General features: G+C 38.8%; 1 protein-coding gene across 3 annotated transcripts in view; it reads left to right on the top strand.

Annotated features, from left to right (window-relative positions):
* Positions 1 to 5,657: 5,657 nt before the first annotated feature.
* RAPH1 (Ras association (RalGDS/AF-6) and pleckstrin homology domains 1) overlaps positions 5,658 to 20,110 on the top strand; it is a 99,861-nt gene continuing 85,408 nt past the window's right edge. For all 3 annotated transcript variants that reach the window (XR_009958843.1, XM_062579322.1, XM_062579324.1), the window contains exon 1: positions 5,658 to 5,947. The gene's annotated coding sequence lies outside the window, so the exon portion shown is untranslated. The remainder of the gene's footprint in view (positions 5,948 to 20,110) is intronic.

Below are 20,110 nucleotides of genomic sequence, written 5' to 3' on the forward strand. Positions count from 1 at the left end.
TATTAAATCAGGTTTAGCAAGTAATTATTCCTTTATGAGGATTAACTACATATAAGGCATTTGGTCTTGAAGGAAAGGTACTTGTTGTTTTTCTCTAACTCAAAAATGACCAATAGACTTCCCTTTTGAAGTGAGATTAATAGAACCATTTCAGCCTAAAATGAAAAAATGACAGCATGGAGGAAGTAGAAACTGAAGGTTAAAACTGATCTGAAAGGCGAATGACCACTTGTTGCTTCTTTTATGCCTTACCCTGTAATGGTAATACTAATAGCCTGATCTGCCAAGCCCTTCTCAGACATGCACTGACACAGAGAAATGCCTAAGCCAGACAGACCCTGGATTAGCCTGGGTCTTCTCATTTCACATCAGCCAGTGCCATGGTGTCTTAAGAATGAGTAAGGCCATAGCAAAAAGGTCATTGCAAGAAGAGAGCAATTTTTCATCAGAACCTCAGGACTAATTCTGAGCTGCAAAATAGAAAAATAAGCAGGGAACAGACATAAAACTAGTTCTTTTTCATGCCCCACTCTGCTGTTCACCTCACTTAGTATTTTAAACACATTGTGGACTAGTTTTGCTATATACAGCAATGACTTTCCACAAAACTTCTGGTATGTCTTTTCACCGTAACACTATGGAACAAACCTCTACCATGACACAACAAGAGATGGGATGATTTAATGCCTTTGAAAGTACATGAAATACTGAAAATTCGACTAATGCGTGGAAAAGAACCACTAAGATCTCGTGCCTTGCGTCTTAAGTGAAACATGGACCCTGATAATTCTTGGGCGTGTGTAACCTCATCATTTTCAGTGGCATCCATCAGAAGAAACCCAAAGATACTCCAGGGCATATTTGCTTGCAGATTTGTTTGCAAAGCCACTGCCATAGCTTTTGCCTTCTTTATAGAAGGCCCACCCTGCCGTAGTGACTTTTCTGAAAGATGACCATGCCAGAGTCAATGTCCTCTGTATTAGCATTTGTTTACATCATCCTCCTTGCTGTTGTTGGCACTATGCTAGTGGACCTTTTCCCATTCATCATCTCCACTGTGATCTTTTTTTCCTGGTTTTATAGGTACTGTAAGATAGAAAAGTACTGGCTCCTCCTCCCATCTCCAAGGAGATGATAAAAATCCATATTATATGAGTGACCAGTGGAACTACTGTAGATGGGACTGACAGCCACATTATTTTCCCTTGTAATCATATTAAGTTGGACAGAGGAAAAAGAAAGGGAGAAGACAGGGAGCTAGAGAATATTAATAGATCTCAAGGGCATGATAGATCTTAAGGCCTGTAAATGAGCTGCAGAAAGCCACATTTTTCTATCTCTCAGTAAGAAATTCTAAAAATAAAGATATTTTTACACTAAATTTTTCCTGAAGATATAAAATATGTACATTTTAATTACACTTTGGAGAAAGAAAGTTAATAATGACAATTGCACCATTCCTTATTAGCACAAATGCCCCACAGTTAACCTGCCTCAAGCACTTTTGATATCACCAAATCCCTTGGGTGGGATTTTCTAAAGTGCCAGCATTAGCTCAGCCCTGCTCCTGTTAAAATCAATCACTAACTTCAACATGGGAGCAGAACCACTGCAGTGCCTTACCTAGCAGAAGATCCCAGCCTTCATGTTTGCTGTGGCTTGCCTGTGTTTATATGCATTCTGCACAGGTGCTGCTCAGATATGTTGATGAGAACCAGGATTTTCCTCAGAGGACTTAAAAGGGAGCCAGACACTCAGCTGTGCAGAATAAAGAGAACGAGAAAAAGAGTAACAGGGAGGGTAATATGCCTTGTGGTGAAAAGGGAATTTTAAGGGGAAATGAAGGAAGATTAAACTATGATGTACCTAACTGAAGTGCTGAGCACCTTCATCTTCCACAGAAAGATCTGACTGACATTGTGAGTAAATGATAGTTGTGATAGGCATATATCATCATATAGACAATATAACATCATGATAGAATGATGTAGCTGAGAATTTGTTGAGGGTAGAGCAAATGCTCAGCTGGCTAGTGCAATTGTAGCTACTATACTCATAGAGTGAAATCTTCTAGAATGCATTTGCAATATTATTTCACGCAGTGTAATTTCTCTTATGGAATCCAATTGCCATAGGCAGTCATCAAGGCAAAGACTTTACTAGAATTAAAAAAGAGATTTAGGGAGCTTTGTGAGCAAAGACGACGTTTGTAGCTGCGTGTGCTAGATTAAAACAAAGCAAGGGACAAACAAGCTTTCTGCTTCAGCAGTATAAGCTGATTGCTCTGGGGGTCAAGAAGATATGGGGGTTTTTTGTTTATTTGGTTGGTTTTTTTGCCTTGTATTAGCCCTGCTGATTTGCTGAGATATATGATAGATGACTTAACTTTTCTCTAAAAGGAGAGGCCTACAGTGCGATAATGAATGATATAGATAGATTATTTGCTATCTTGCATTATGACAACCCTGGTACTTCCATACAAAGAATCTCAGTTAACGAGTCTGTGATGAAGAAAGATCTCCAAGCAAGAGACTGTCATGGGACTGATGAGAGCAGGATTCAGACCTTAACTCTGAAAGAAACTTCCTCTCTGACTTTAGCTTAATCATTCTGTGCTATAAATCATCATAAATCCTTAAAGAGGAGGGTGCTCATATTTTCAATAACAGCACGTTCTGTGCCATGGATTTGGAGTTGTCATCCCACTGAAAATCAGAAGCATTTCAGCTGGATTTAGTCAAGATGTTCCTGATTTGCACTGATGAAATGACGTCAGAAAATGGTGTTTTGATTCCTGTGTGTTTGTGGTGCTCCTCTGTTTGAACTTGTTCCCACAGGCAAATAGTACAGCTGAGAAGAATAATTTCTAAAAATAGTGGCCCTGAGAAAGCTTAGCAACCTTAATCTTCAACATGACCAGTTTCTGAAAGGGATAAACGTGGTGCACGTTCAAGGCAGCAGAAGGATGCCTTGAAGCCGCAGTAGCTCCCATTCAAGTCTGTATTCTTACTAAGGACTATGCTTGTTTTTCATTATGCTTGTTGCTTCAAGATCAGATTCACTTCAAGATATTCTTGTTTACTTGGAACAGTAGATAAAAGTTGAGAAAAGGAAAACTTTAAATTATAGACTGTAAGAGCTGAATTATTTATATTAATGGCTGTAGTGCTGTACCTGTTTTAAAGAATGACTGCAATACTTTGTCATAACTCCCATTTGGAAATTGCATTATAGCTGACTTGAACAGCAAAATATATATATAAATCTCTCTCTATGTGTGTGTGTATATGTGTGTGTGTATATATATATATATATATATATATATATACATGCATGTACACAGTCTGGGCTGAGGAAGTTACTGATGCACAGAAGAGACTTTTTTGATGATTATGTACCTTGAATACTTTAGCCAAAAATTTATTTAATGAAGAAGCAGGTGGAAACAGTCAGACTGCACTTTCTCCCATTAGCACTGGCAGGAGTCATGGGCATTTGAGCTTCTGTCATAGGATAGTGGGATTTCTGCTGTGCATTTCTGAGCTTTCTTGGGTAACAAAGCAATCAAGATGAGTCTTGCATCCTTTGTGGAAATTCCCCTGACTGTCTAATAAACCAAAAGCCTAGATAACCTTTGTTTATTTATATTTTCTTTTTCAGAATGATTCAAATACATAAAAGAGCCTTTTGAAGGTTTCAAAGTTAACCTCAGCTGCCAATATTGTTTAGCAATACTTAAAATTGAGATTGGTAGACAACATTTAGGAAGAAGGAAGGGTCAATAGCCATGGAATTATTGCCCTGATTTAAAAACAATGATTTATTTTGTCCTTTCCCATTTGGAAGCAGATACACATTTAAACTGATCTTTTAACCTATTCACAGAGCTAAACTATTTTTATTATTTTATTAGCTGTTAATTTTGTCAGAAGATATGAAACTAAATCCCCTGTGCTACTTCAAAAACCTTATCTGAAGTCTGCTGCAGGTATGTGCTATTTTCCTGGCCTGGGGGATGATTTTATATTAGTAGCTGATGTATGTAATTGGGTAGTGGTTCTGTAGGATGGACATAGATCCAGTCTAGTCCTCCAGCTTAATGTGATCTGGCTCTGCTTTCTACATTGCATTAGATCTAGCTGTGTTGTCTGGTTAGACTCAAGGCACCTTAACAAGTTTGACTTAAAGGAGTAACATTTCTGCACGTCAAATGCCGACTTTGCATTAGTTAGCCACAGACTATTTTTTTACTATAATTTCATACTTGAGCATATGAAGTTTGACACCCTTTCTGGCTGTGTGGTTACCAAACCTTTACGGCTGGGAGCATGACTGGCTGCTGCTCCAGCGCAGGGTTAGGAGCAGGTGTAGCTGGAACCGTGCTGCGGGGTGAGCCCAATGGCACACACCAGTTGCTGTTTATACTGATAACGCACATGCTGTGCTTAATTTCTTTCTTTTTTTTTTTTTTTTTTTGGGGGGGGGGGTATTCTAATCCATTTGGGGGCACTGCAGATCATTAGGAGAGCATGGTGAGATTAGTATAACCTGGAGGCTCAGGATAAACCTGTTGATAGCATCAGTTTCATCATCACTGCTAGCACTCTCGCTGCTGATACTCAGCAGGTACAGAACGGCTGTGAAAATTAAAGCACTTATCACTTTCAATAAATAATATGTGCCCAACATTTATTAATGGTGGAACACTTCTACAGACCATGAAACAGTGTAGCTGTAGCAGCGTGTTACTTGAAATGGCTAGATGAGATTTTATTATTATTATTATTATTTGCAGTTCTAGAAAGCTACTGTATGAACTCAGTATTGTTATTCCAGACCACTATTTTGTAAGAGAAATTCCGTCTTGCAGCTGAAACACTGACATTTCTGCTTCCGTAACTTTGACCTTAACTTGTCCAGGATTTTTTTAACAGTTAGTATGTCGTTTTATTGTCTCATATTTGTAAGGAAATATGTGCTAAGGCTAATTTATATAGCAAGGCACTTTTGTCTCTTTTTCATTATTTAATATTCTGTGTGTGAACTTTGTCTTTCAAATGACGCGATTGTATGTACGTGTACAAATACTTTCTCCATGTATTCACTTGTATTTTAAAAGCCGCTTCGCTGTGTTGCTTTTGACCCAGCTCACAACCTTGTGGGTAAATTAGTATTTACAGAAGTAAATATTTTGCGTAATCGTCTCCCTTCTGCGAGAGCGGCATGCTCCAGGTGCCTGAAGCCGGCCGAGGCGGCGTGCGAGGCACGCCCGCGCCCCGCCGGGGCCACGCCTGCCCGCCTCGCGCTATTTGCGGTGCCTCGTGCCCCTTCCGAAAAGATTTACAATTTTTTTTTTTTCCCCGCTTAAGGGCGAAGCTGCACGGGAGGAGCGCCCGCGCGGAGGCTGCTGCCCATCCCGATGTGGGGCGCGCGGGAGCGCGCCGGCCGTTAACGGCTGCCGCGTGGAGCCCCTCCCCCTCCCCCCCGCCGCGAGGCAGCGCCCGCGCGCCAACGGCCCACCGGCCGGCGGCAGCCGTTAACGGCCGGCGCGCGGCGGGCCCTGGGCGCCCCCCGGGCGCTGGCCGCGGGCCCGGCGGGGCGGGGCGCGGCGAGGCGCGGCCTGCGCGCCGGAAGTGAGCGGCGGGGGCTGAGGCGGGAGCGGCGGCGGCGGCTCCGCTGCCGGGCAGGGACGTGCCCCGGCTGCCGGGCGGCGGCTTCGCGCTCGGCGGAAACAAGAAGGGGGAAAGGAAGGGAGCGGCAGTGGGAGCCGGCACCGGCGGCCACCGTTAGCGGCGGCGAGGGGAGGAGGAGCCGCCGCCGCGGAGGTCCGCAGGCGGAGCGGGAGCAGCGGAGCGGGAGCGGAGCCCGGGCGCCGGCGCCGCGGCGAGGGAGCGAGCGGGAGCGTGCCCGCCGCCGCGCCCCTCCATTTTGCGGGAGCCGGGGCGAGGTGAGTGGGGAGCCGCCTTGTGTCGGGAGGGGGCGGCGGCGGCGGAGCCAGGCGGGGAGTGGCGCTTCCCGCCGCTTCCCCTCGGGCTGCCGGCCGGGCGGGGGACGCTGCGGGACCGCTGCGGCCGGCGCCGGGCGTGAGGGGCGCGGGTCTGAAGGTCCGCAGTGTGTGTGCCCCCCACCCTCTGCTCCGCCATCGGGGCTGGTGCCGCAAGACGAGCGTTTAAATGTTGGTGGCTGGCGGCGTTTTGAGGGGCTGTGGGGGCGTTTTTTTTTTTTTTCCCTCCCTCCTTTCTTCCTTCCCGCTGCTCTCCGTGGCGTGGCATGCCTCCGAAGAGGCTGGGAAGTAAGCCGGGGATGCGCGAGGGATGTGGTCTGTGGCATCCAGACAATGTCAGCTTGGCCGAGTCTCCACCCTGTGGAGCTGCAGGCACCGGGTCCCCTGCATGGGCATCGCCAAGTCGCTGTGCTGCGACCCGGAGAACAAAACACGCGCAAATCCTCTTTCCCTGGTGCAAAAGGGGAAAGAACGGTTTGAATTGTTCATAACAATCTTCTGTTAACCCCTCCCCCCCCCCCAAAAAAAAGAAAAATCCAAAATCTTTTAAGCTTTTTAGCCATCCATATTGCTGAGCGCAGGCAGGTTTGTGAAGAGCCTCCCAGACAAGGCTGACATCTGCATTGGTTTTCATGAAGATGGAGAGAGTGGTATATTGTCATTTTTTTTTCCATGGGGGAAAATCACTGGTAGTGGGAGGGGAAGAAGGAGTGCCTGTATCCATGAGTATCATATGACCTGTATAAAATTGAGATAGGTATAATCATTTATCTCCTACATTAATGCTACTTGTTTTAAGAAGCAAATAACTTGCCTATTAATTTCAGAAGATTTTGTTCCTGTTGGTTTTGTTGTCTTGTGTGGCAGAAAATACTCACCTGTGTATTTGTGCCCTATATCTGCTTTTTTTTTTTTTTTTTTTAACAGTATTTCAAGGCTTTTTATGTTTTTACCTCATTATAAGTATTCAGAGGTGGATGAACAAGTGAAGTCGTTTCTCTTCTACTGGAAAGGTGCAGGTCCACTCCCTTTGGTACAAGTACAGTATCTCATACAGAAATACTTTTAGGTTGCAATTATGCGATGGAGAAATGAGGAACTACTCTTTGTAGAACTGTAGAATCATACCCACACACAGATCTGTTTTACACGTAGTCTCTGCCTCTTTCCCTCTTACACCCTTCACTGTCTTGTCCTCAAGACATGGACACATCAGCTTTTAAAACACCTTTGCACAGAAACATGAATTTACATGGTTACTGATAGACTTAATATGGCTAAAACAACAAATCTTCCTATTTAGCTTTTTGCTTAGTCAGCTTTTCTCTACTGAACAGTTTCTTATAAAAATAGGGGAACGGCAAAATCACTTGCTGAGTCTTGAAGAACAGAAGTGTAGCTTAAATTTGAATTTTAGAGAGATATTTTAAACTAAGTTATATAAAAGCATAGACAATGTCTATGCTTTAATATGCTGATATCTGTCTTTGATGGGTGTGATGGTTAATGGAATATAGAATTAACTGATTTTTTGCACATAAATTGGCATGTGGCATTTCATATCAGTGGATGACACTCGAAAAACCTTACAGAAATGCACATTCTTGAGTCTCTATTTATAGAACAAAGAGGTAAGGGGCACTATGAATTATTTGTTGCCATCCCGGAAATTTCATTTTCCGATAGGTGGTTCCTTAAAACGACTTGTCTTTTGGAATAGCATGACACGCTATGAAGAATTCTTCTATCAGTGTTTCTCTGTCTTAATAAAGGGTGACTTAGAGAAAAGTATTGCTGAGACAAGCCATCGTCCAGGAAAGGAGTGTGGTTTACCAGCCGTTAATCTCTTAAAAATGATGTAAAAATTAAAATCTGTCAGTGTTCCTTTTTGCATTATGTAATATTAAATCTGCAGTCTTTGCATAATATCTTGAGACCATTACCTTTAATTTTGAATTTAAAATAGTTTTTGTTTGTTTGTTTGTTTGTTTTCTTCCTCCAAAGGAGTAGTGCACTGAGATAAATTCTCTTTAACTTCCTGTATATTGCAGCCTGCTTGTTTTAAAGAAGGTACACCACCGTACTGGTAACACCTGTTGACTGAAAGAGGGAGCTGTAATGGTTCAATCTGACTGATTTTAAGAGGCTTTTTTTTCCCCGCAAGAAGGTGTCTCAAACAGTCTTTTGAATATCTGAATGTGTAGTGTATCTTTTCCCCCTCTTCTCCAAACCACTTTTTTTCAACTATAAAGCTTCTGTGTTGTTTAGTTTGTCTTTCCCTCTGAATTTTGTCAGAGTATGAACATGAGCTCCTTTAATTCTTCCTTCAGCACCAAGATTTTAAATAAAATCAGTTAACTTTTCTTGCTAAGAAAAGCTATTTATTTTTGCTTTTAATTGAACATCTTTATGTGGTATTAATCCATTTTTAGTGATGGTAAACTTTCCGTCATTCGTAAGATACGTTTCAGTCACTGGAGGAGGAAAAAAAAATCTATCAACCTGGGACAGAGTTAAATCTGAGTTACTAATCCATTTTGGTGAATACTGAGAATAATAATGTGGAAAATCCTGGTCATTAGACAACTTAGATGATGTTATTAATAGCAGAAAAATCTAAACATCTTGTGTGATAGGATGTAAAATAATCATACTGTTTTTCTGGTATGTTCAACAGTAGGTTTATTTATGAATTTACAATTTTATGTAGAGGAGATAACTGAAATAATGTGCTTCACAGCTCTCCGTTAATATCTGCTCAATTTGAAGACTTTGATGATTAAATTCAGAGCCAGTTACAGGTAGTTAGCAAAGCAAAAACTTCCTAACTTACATTTCCTCCCTCAGCATGAAATAAAAAGTAGTATGAACTTGTTTCTTGATGTTTCATGTTCTTTCTCTGCAATTACCTGGAGAAAATATACTTTGGTTTTACAGCTGAATCAGGCAATGTCAGATGAACAAATCATATTTAAAAAGGAAAAAGTGAGGGGAATACGCATCTATTTTACTGCTCTCTAAGGTTTAATAATATATAGGAATGTCAGTAGATTGGTGTGTAATCATATTTAATATACATAATGAAAATGTTAATTTTGTTTGATAAAGGAAATTAACTGTTGCAAAAATAATGTTATAGTACTGAGTGAGGCATTCAAAATATAGTTCAATCATAACTGACAGTCTCAGTATTTTGACTGAGTACACACTTTGAATGCTTTTCACCTTTAAGAATGTCCCCAAGGCTAGGGAATACCAGTGGAAAAACTTGCACTGTAATTCCCTCAGTTGTAATTGTTGTTCAGATTAGCAATGGATTTAAATTTCTACTTGTTAATCTGCAAGCATTATAGTTGCTTGAAAACTCTGTCCATTGGAAAGGGCGTATTATTTTTGTAAGGTTAATCCTAGAAACTAGTAATAAATATCCACTTAGGCATATTGGTCCCTATGGGAAAGACATGTAAAATTCCATAATGATTCAAGTTGCTAATCATTCTCATCGTTGAAAATCTTGTAAAGAATGAAAGAAGCATCTGAAGCGTGCTTTATGTGACTTGATGCGTATATGTTGATTGATATTTTTCCACTTTTCAAGGGGTTAAAGTTGCTTCTGTGTTTTGCCTGAAGTAGTAATTATTTGCTGGGGCAGACTGTAGTTAAAATATTCAATGTAAAATGTTACATAGAATGATATTTTTTGTTTAATTTGCTCTTCTTTTCATGGGTCTGGTAATGAAGAACACTTGAAATGTCTCATTCTGTGTGTTACCACTTTGTTAAGAATAGTATGGAGAAAGACCACCTGCACGAGAATTTGAAAGTAGTTGTAAGAGAAATATTAGGAAAAACTCTCCCTTTCTGTCATTATTCAGTAGTGAGTTAGTTGACCCCTGTAGAGAGGACAATGTGAAAAGAAAGCAGGAGCTGCTAAAAAAAATATTTTTAGTCAGGGAACGTTACTCTTACCTGTTATTTATTGTAGTGCTAATCTCACTAGATACGTTTAAATTGATATAGTCAGATCTTTGAATCTTTGTTGCCTCTGGCCTTTCCTGTTAAGAGAGTGAAATATAAGATGAAAGATTTTATATAAGGGTATTACAGTAAATCTGGTGAGGGAATGTTTATACATACCAGCAAAACTGTTAACTTTTCCGAGTAAATATTTTAAAGTTTTGAAGAACTCAAGTTGTTGATGATAAAAATGCATCAATACTGAAGAGAGTAAATTATAAACTGAATAAGAATTGTTCTTGTCTTGCGTGAAATTTGTCTTAATTGTCTTAATTACAATCCTTATAGAAACATCAGTGTTATCTTGTTCAAATTCTTGTCTTTAGCATATGCTGAAATGCAGATGTGTAAGAACCGGTACTCTGCCAATATAAGTGTTTAGAATAGCAGATGTATTCGTATATTAAAACATGGAATGCTATTTTGCTTAAGCTATATTAAGCACAGATCCAAATCACCGTACACGTGTTTTGTTACAACATTGTAGCTGATTTTTAGCAGAAAAGAATTAGAAAGAGAAAGGCAGAGTGACATCATTCTCTAGGTCTGTGGCTCTAATTAGTTTATTACTTGTGTCAGTATTGCACTCTGTTTTTTTAAAATGTCTCTGAGAAGTTAAATAGAGAACTTGACCATTTCTTTCAAATGCACATATGAAGTGGGGGAAAATATGCTAAATCAAACATCTGTTCTGAAGCATGGAAGGGAGCTGGGGGAACTAACTGGCATCTTTCATCCTCTCTGAAAGCTTTCCCCTCCAGAAAGCTTCAGGAGTGGTTGCACAGGACTGGCAGAAACTTCTGTCCATGGGCTAGCAGGAGGTGAAGGCAGTGGCTGACATAAAGCTCTTTTCCTGACAGTGCCGTAGTTCCATCTCATCTTGTCCTTCCCTCTTCCCAAAGACTTACTGATTTCCTGTATTTATAGGACCTGTAATATTCCTGGCATATCTTTTTGTCCCTAATACTCGCTTAAACAAAAGTGTAATTGCTCTGTGTCTAGAGTAACGATAGAACTGCTTTTGGCAGTGTGGGTTTTTTTTTTTTTTTCCTTTAGCTATACCTTTGTGACATTTCCTTTTAGGAAGGACCAGTTTTGTTCTTTTCCTCCCTAAAGAGAAGTTCCAAGTAGAGCATGTCCCTTTTCAGTGATAAGCAGACTTAATCTTGGTGCTAATTCTCTTGGGCAAGAACTGTAGTCTGTTCTTTCAAATATGATATTTCTAAGGCTTTGGAGCTAATTTGTTGCTACCAATCTGCTCTAAGAACAGCCATCTTCAGCACAGAAGAGGTGGTTCATTCTGTGGGATCACAATCTTAATGTCTGAACTGGGTTACAGAGTGCTGGTGAAAGTGCTTCCCCAACCTAGAATCTCTATTGTCAAGCAACTAGTTTCTGCTTCTGATATCCTAACGGCATGTCCCAGTGACTGGTCAAAAACTGCAGATGTTTCTAGAAAATACTGCAAACTCTTTGATGATTACTCTCTCAAAATTATTCTTTTTTTCCTGAAATTTACGTACTAGTCATGAGATCAAAAATGTTTTCAGCAGTGTCCTAAAGACTTAATTACTAGCCTTACTGAAGCTGTAAGTGGTAAATTTGCATTGTCTGCTTGTAAAATTGGATTTTGAAGGCTATTTCATTAAATAGCATTAGAATTGCAATAGTACGTATCAAGTGTTGATGACAGAATAATCCCATTTCAAACAGTTGAATTCTTACACTGATAACACCTTTGCACTTGCATTTCTTCAGTGCATGTTATGAAATTGCCTGCTGAGTTTAAGTGCAACGTTAAAAATTGAGTGGGTTATTGCATACTGTGCAAATGCTACGTTTACAAAGTATAAATCAAAAAGATGTGGTTTTCTTGACTAGAATTTTGTGTTTTTGGAATAAACAGATGATGGTGAGACTGTTTTGCCTCAATGCTGCTGTTCTAATTGTGATTAAAAAGGTGCTTCCATTATTTATTTACTTATTTTTAATAATGGTAGGTTTGTAGTCTTATGTTTAACTCTGGGAAGTTTGCTTGACAAATTGATCCTTACAATATACCATCAGTGAAAAGAGAAATAGTTAGAAGCAAACAATTTGAATACATGCTTGCTGGTTTTCCAGCTCTCCTGTTTACATCTCCTCAAGATGAGGTGTTGCTGATAGGCTTGACCGTAGGAGCTGCAGAAGGTAGCATGAACAAAGTAAATCTACAGCTTCTTTGGATGAAGTTGCTCCCTATGTTGTAAAAACTATTTTCGGTCATTAATCCATACACTGATGCATTTGCTATGCCTGTGTTACTGTGGCTCAGCTATTAAGCTTGCTTCCCTCTCTGATGGTGCTAGCCCAGTCCTGAGAACTGCATGTTCCGATAAGTGTTTTCCTAGCAGATCCCTTAGTGAAATGATATAGCAAGAGCAAAAGAGAAGCCCTTAATTAGAGGTAACTTTTTTACTCTTTCTAGTTGAAATATCTTTAGCTCTTATTTGACTTTAATGATTCCTGAAGTGTTTGGCTTAAGAATACTTTCCCAAAAAAGAGATGAGGAGTTTTAATCTGTATAATTTCTATGATCCAATTTACAGCATGATCCACAACATGCCAAACTGGTAAAACTGAAGGTGTGGTGAGTTGCAGTGAAAGGCAGAAACTAATTGGGCTGTTGAGGGGAAAAGAGAAACTATGCCCTTGTGTATGTCTTCTAGACCCTGATTATATGCCTCAGCAAAATGAAACTGAATGGTTCTTTTATCTCTGTGATGTAAAAGCATTTTTAAAAATCAAGACAAACTCCTTTTCAGGCTGTTGTTTACATTCAGATAGGAGTTATCTATATGTGTTTTATGCAGGCTGGTTTGCGAAACTGAAATGGGTTTTAACTAGTTATAGAAAACTGGTAGTTTTCAAAATGTTTTTAACCATTTCATGAATTATGCTCCCTTTTGCAGTTTACCAAAAGTGGTGTTGACATCTGAAGCATGTTCATTTTACGGAATTACTCTACTTTCAGGTTAATTGCCTTAATTTAAATTCTGTATTTTTTTTCTCTTTTGTGTCTGTGCTCATTGCTTGCTACTCCAAATCTTTATAGTTTAGAATAAGAATTACTGAATTGTCTCATTCTCTAAAATACCTAATATTTGTCCACATTCTTCAAGTTCATAATAAAAATTAGGAATATTTCTCTTCTTATTTAGTAAATGTGCAACCATTTAATTGTGGCTATGACTGTTCCCTCCGGTTTTCTTTTATTACTGGCTTGGAATACACTGAGTTCAGCAATGGTAACTTAAAATCAGAAGTTCTTAAATTTTTATTAGCTTTGGAACATTTACTGTAAAATTGTGAGCTTTGTTATATAGTGTTAGAAAACAGAAAGACAAAATATGCTTTCTAAAGTGATGTTCATCAGGACATCCGTGAAGTCAGTATGTGTGTGTCAATAGCTAGGTTTAAAATAATACCCAGTTTGAGTCCAGATGCTGAAGAGTGACTGCGTGAGTGGTTCTGTGAAATCTCCTTTTGTGAATAGTTCTTAATGGAGAACTGTTACTGATAAAGAATGTAAGCAGAAAGTTAAATGCAGATTCATCTGCATGTAGTTTCTATAATGTAGACTGGGGCTATCCTTCAGTACAGTTTCAGAAATGTGCAGTAAAAATTTACTTGAAGTGGCTTTTATTTCAGTTATTTGAAATAGTGCTAAGGACTGGGTTGTTCTGAACTATGATTGCAAATGCCTCAAAAGTCATTTTTTATATGCAGAGTTGGTATCTGCATAAGTTTATCCACTTGTCATGCATGATTATTATCTTTTATTCTTGAATATGTTTGAGATGAATGCAGGTGGCACTGCGTTAAAAAGTTAGCATTTAGATGTTTCTATTACTATGTTGATAATGGTAATTATACTGTTTTTCTTCATCCAGTGTAATACCTGTGTGCATTCCATTTTTTCCTGAGCCGAAGACTCAAGTCATTTTTTGCAGTGGCACAGCCCTGACAGCAGGAAGAAGAGTCCCTTATTCCAGACCAGCCTGGTAGTCGTTGGAATAGGCTTGAATCACCTCTGTTGAGAGGAGATAACTGACTCAAGTTTCTTACAGCCTGTGTAGAAGGACTAACTAGTTAACTGCATGAAGGGTGCTACTTCTTCTTCTAGCTGTGTCTTAAAGGACAGCACAGCCTATGTGAAATAAATGCCATGTCTACTCTAGTTGCTTTCAGAAGTGAGGACAGGTTTCACAGGCTATGGATGTGCCTCCCAGTTGCTTTAGGTAAGGTAAATTACTGATAGATTGGAGCTGGATTTAGAATAAAGCCTCAGTCTTTTGTATTACACTGTTGGCTATTCCTAGGCAGTTTCTTGTTCATGCGTGGTTGTTTCGGATTTCATTCTGACTTGCCTAGTTCGTGCCTGTATAGTGATGAGGCATCTTACATAGGATTTTTGATTCCATGCCAGAAGCCAAGCATTCCTTTTTTTATTTATCCTTTAGCCATTTTGCTTCCTGCTGTTCTCCTTACTAGTAGGAGGATCACAGTGATCTTGTTGCACCATTTAACGCTGGGTTAATCATTGTTGAAATCTGTTTTTGTTTAATATAGCAATAAAAATGTCTGTCTTGGACTTCCCAGGCATCTGCAGCCATTCTTCTTTGCAGGTGACTAAAGACCTTTTATACAAAAAGGCATGTGATACTGCATTGTTTAGGAACTAAATTTCCATAGTGGAAAAACTCCTTAAGCTATTCTGAGTCTTTAAAGAAAAATGAACTGCAGACCTCTTTTTCTCCAAGTAATTTTTTGCTTATCTGTCACTTTAATGCACAACTTAAGAAAATGACCTTTTAGTTGGATGTGTGGTTCTGAGTGGCTTGTATAGAAACATGAATGACTGCATACTGTTCCCAAAAGAACGCATTTTGTGAGTTTGTGGTCTGTATCAATGAACAACACTCTTAGTTATTTGGATTTTAGTTAATGATAGTTGTGTGTGAGGGCTTAAGAAAAGCACTCCTATCTGTTAAGCAGTGGGGATTTATTTAGGCAACAGCAGAATGAAAGGCCATCAGTTTTCACTCACTAGTAACTTTGTGAAGCAATGATACCAGCTAAAACTTGTCAATTCCTTTGGCCATCTTTGAGCATGTCACATGTCAGGAGAGCAGTTCTCCCTAAAGCAGGGGAACAGAAGGTGGCTTTTTTTCACCTCTGCTCAGGTATGTCCATCAAAAAGTAACTCAGTACTTGGCAGCAATGGTATCTTAAGATCAGTCTTGTGAAAGTTGAAAGGCTATTTGTCAGGTTGATTTGAGTATCAACAATAAATTCCTACCCAGCAAGGAAGGAAAGGAATTACTTTCCTAAAGAAATGTCCGATTGCTCTAGGCTGGGGACTTCACAGACTATTTGTAAAATGCATAGAAGATGTGAGGAGTCTCATTTTCAGCAGTTACATGGAGTGCTCCCTTCAAGGAGAAGGAAGGGCGCACAGAAAAGCATGGATGTTGTCTTCCCTTCTAGCAGCTGGCAGAGTGAAAAATAGAAGCAATAGGAAAACAAGTGAAATTTTTAGGAGGAACCACGTATTCATCACAATTCTGAAAATGAAACATAATGTGTCCTTACAAAGATTTTTCTGTTACCTAATTTCCAGTTGATAAGGCAGCATACTGCTTGAGCTTTTGTGCTTGTTATCCTTCTTAGTGAAAATCAGATACTTTGTTAAGAGTGAAAGGCAAAAGAAAACACTGAGTGCTTCCGATTAGCTTAAATGAAACATTCTACTGTGATATCACTTATTCCTGTTTAGTTACAATCTGCGCATAAACTTCAAAAACACCCCTCAGACTTGGAATAGTTTATTACTACTTTGTATTGACCAATCCTCAATTATCTTTTATGAGCTAGCATAGAATGTTGCTGGAATGACTAGAGTGCATTGTAGGGTTGAAAGTCTACTGTAGAGCAAACAAAGTATTTTCAGACTGTGCACCTTCAACCTCAGTGCTGTTCCACTTCTGAAATGAGATCACTTGGATTTTTCTCTTTTTGAAAAGACAAGTCACTTTCATCCTCCTGTAGTACCAGGTAATTAATATATTTACAGATGTCATATAGGAAGTTAGTTTGGATAGACTGTTACCCCATAAGTTTGGGGATGATTTTACTCAAGTCTTTTTATATGATTTTTTTGGGGCCTCGATCATTCCAAAATATATTAATTGGTGTTTCCTTAAATTTAAAATATACCTGATCTAGGAAAAAAAAAAGCATCATCACTTTATACATCAAAATAATTTACAGGCTGTTTGCTGTAGTTGTCATGGAAGGGGTTTAAATTTAACTTCCACTGCTCACTTCCTGGCCTAAAGCCTGATCTGAGTACAGTGTATATGTATAATTTATGCAGGTTATTGCATTGTATCTTTCTAACTATTCCTCTTATCTACATACCTTCTGATGCTAAGTTTTACAGTCATTCCTGTGGAGTGTATACTTTCTCATTTTGAAGATAGCAATGTGAATTGTCATGTCCCTATAAAGTGTGACTATGGGCCAGTTTCATGTCTTTGTATGTTGTGAAGTAGAATATGCATTTCTGGGCTTTGTCTTCAGTGAGCTACTAGAATGGCGGCATATTTTTGTGCTGGATGATTCTACAATCTCAGATATGCAATATGAACTCTGGCTTAGAGTGCTATACCATCTGCTTCTAGAAATGCTGCAGCTTACATAATAATCACTGAAATGTGGATTTCCTGGTAACAGATCATTTTCCTACAATTATTTACCTTAAGACAGGCTGTATACCATTAGTAAGCTTCAATATTTAAAAGGTAAGTTGGACTGCAAAGTTCTGCCTACAAGCTTTTTAGAGTATTTCTTTTATAGTTGTAGTACAAATCACAGCTGAACCTTAAGTTAGTGTTTCTTTGAATAGAGCCAACAAAGTATTTATGAGACTAGTATATATACAGATGTGCTGTACACTGTTTCAGAGTCTCATAATGTGGATGTTCGATAGTTAATTTCAGTTGAACAAAACTTGCAGTTTCAATGAATGATCTTTGGTTTTACTAGGTCTTTTAATGTAGATGGATCTTCTTGGCTGAGTATAATCCAGAATTGTTTAAAGGTAACTGAACTGCAGACATGAAAGAGACCCATATTGCAGTACAAGTAAGGTCTAAACCTTCTTCAGAATGGAAGGGGTAGCTAGAGAGAATTTGTGGAAACTTTGTCTTTAATTCTATTTATAGAGCTGCATAGGTGGTACATGAAATGAAATTACATGCTTGAAATTTCTCACAGTGAAATGAAAAGTAAGGTACTTTGTCTTTGCATTATCAATTGAGAAGTAAGAAGTGAACCCCAAAACAATAATCTAAAGTGTTTGTAAAATTCTTTAGAACAGCATCTTTCCCAGATTTTCTTTAGTCTTTAGATTTTGCAGAGCATAATAAACCGCTTACCTTCTAAGCCTCGACTTCATCTGATAGCTTTTTATTTATTTATTTGTTTAATCCTTGAAGGTGTAATGAACAATCTTCTTATTGTATAAAACCTATCTTGCCTGAACAAGAAAGCCAAAACCTTTATTTTTCTCCTCCTAAACAAATTTGCTATATCTGTGCTCATTATTAACTGTCTGAGATGGGCTTAGTCTGTTATCCTCTTCAGTGCAGGCATTGACACGCTGGGAACACTTGAGGACAGCATTTGTATATGTGTGATTTGGTTAAACATGATAAAGATGATGTAAGATCTTGGTGTTTGTCTTCTGTAGTTCATCATTCCGGTTAAAGCTGCCTAATTCTTTATTTCTGTTATTTCAGAGTGAATTGAAAAGAAGGATCAAAGACCAGTTGTGTTCTTATGAAAATATTAAACATTTCAGCTGACCTTATGTTGTCTGCATTCTTTTTGCCTTCCAGTATGGATTTAAATATTTGGTTTTACAACTGAGCATGCTTTCACTGTGTTATGACATGCCACAGGAGTTGAGAAGGCCTGGGCTACTGACAACTTCAGCAGCTGCTTATTCATTCCTCAAATGACTTCTGCTGTGTATGTGTGGGGTTTTTTTTCCCTTTTTTTTTCTTTTCCCTCTCCTTAAAATGTCGATATTTTAGCAGGGTTCAAGCAGTATTTTTGACAGGAATACAGAACGAGCATGCATTTAAAAATAGTTTCCCCCCCCCCCTTTTTTTTTTTTACAGTTGGATGTATTGTTTTGTATGTGGATGCTTTGTGATGCACATATCTTAAAACATTGCTCTTTGTCATACCTATTTATGTCAAGACAGTCAAACTAAAACATTAAACTTCTAGTGACAGCCATTATTCCAAACATTGGTATGTGGGATATGAAGGCTTTTTGTTGTAGAACTTGAGTTTAAGAGTTATATTTCATTACTAATAAATGATGATGATCTTCCTATTGTGAGGTGTGCGTGTAGTCGCCTGATATTTAGAGTAGTTTGAGAAATAGTTAGTTGTTATATTTTTTTTTGCTGTTGTGCTTAATATTTTGTACAGAGTGTTTAGAAAATCTGCCTGTAGCTGACTCTCTGATCTTTTTCTTTCCAAAGATGAGCAGATTTACACTCAAATGATACTCATGACTCTGCATTCTGTAATAATTGATTTATGTCCTCTGTGTATTGTTAATGCTTCTATAGTGTCTTGAGGAATAGGGCATTATTTAAAAAGAGGAAGTTAGGTCTGCCACAGAGGAAGCAGTGTATTATGAATTAAATGCTGTCCTTGTCATCTTTGGACCACATTTTTCTGCTCTCTCTCCCTCCCTCCCCCCCCCACCCCATTACATGCATATGTCGTTCTTTATATGGTTTCCCAGTTCTATTTGAGCTGCAGACAACACGTACTTTTGAATGTTGTGTGTATAGATCTTTTGTCCTTTTTTGAGTATTTGCCTTGGAATGTTTGCTCCTGAAACGCTGTTTGATTTGAAACTGGAAAAGTGAGAAAATGATTTTCTCTGCACACAGTTTCTTCCTATACTCAGGCTTACCTTTGAGTGCCCTAAAATTCTGTTGGCTAAAACCATGCCACAGGTGATACTACATCCACTGGGAACTGGACAAAATATTAGCCTTGGTGTTGCCCATCTCAAAGTGAACAGAGAGGAGGTTGGATAGTATGATTAGCTGTGTTAGTTCTATGTTGCATGCATATTCCCCTCAAGTGAGAGAAATTCTTTTGATGATGCACAAGGCTTGGAAGTGGGGCTAAGAATTTGCTTTCTGTGACTTGCCTGCGTTTTTCTAAAATATCAGCTTGTCAGGAATAATGGAGCTTGAAAGAGGCACTATCAGACTTGACCTTATTACTTTGCATGGAAGGCTCTGAATTCCACAAATTTATTGTTCTTTTAATTAATATTGTCTGAAAGGAAAGGTGAAAGATGAAAAGTAGAGACTAGGAATAAATAAACTCTTAAGAAACATTCTGTTTCATCACGGGTATTTTTTTAGAAATGGTAAAACTTCTGATAACTTTTTTAAGATGTTTTACATTAAGATTCTTATGAAGCATTCTAGCTCTGAAAGGTTAAGGTTGTACTTTGCTATTTAGGTTGAAAACCTTCCTTCTGTGGAAGGCTGAAAACATTCCTATCCTTATTTGATCAGACTATTGCCTGAAATACATTTATTTTCCTTGTTGTGACATATGTAAAGCTTATTGCTTGGCTGACTATCCTTTGCTGTTTTACCTAGTGTTATCCTTCTAAGGAGTTGCTGACATGAAGTTCGATGATGAGTTTGATTGGTAGCATCCCAGGGAATATGGGAATATGAAACTAGACTTTGAAATGATCTGTTGTCTTGCTTAGTGGAAACTTCACCTGTGAAAGGGGAAAGTTATCTCCTGTATTAAGTTTTGGATTGTGTGATGAGCATTCGCTACTAGCAGCATAAAGCTGGAAATGTGCTGATAAATGTTTTGTCTAATCCTCTTCCTTGGAGATGCAGCAGGTGATGGCATTCCAAAGAATTCTGGTTAAGACCTGTTAGCTACTCAATAAAAGCATTTTCTTAGAGTTTGAATCTTGCAGAC

The sequence above is a fragment of the Rhea pennata genome, chromosome 6 (assembly GCF_028389875.1).
Source record: "Rhea pennata isolate bPtePen1 chromosome 6, bPtePen1.pri, whole genome shotgun sequence".
Lineage (NCBI taxonomy): Eukaryota > Metazoa > Chordata > Aves > Rheiformes > Rheidae > Rhea > Rhea pennata.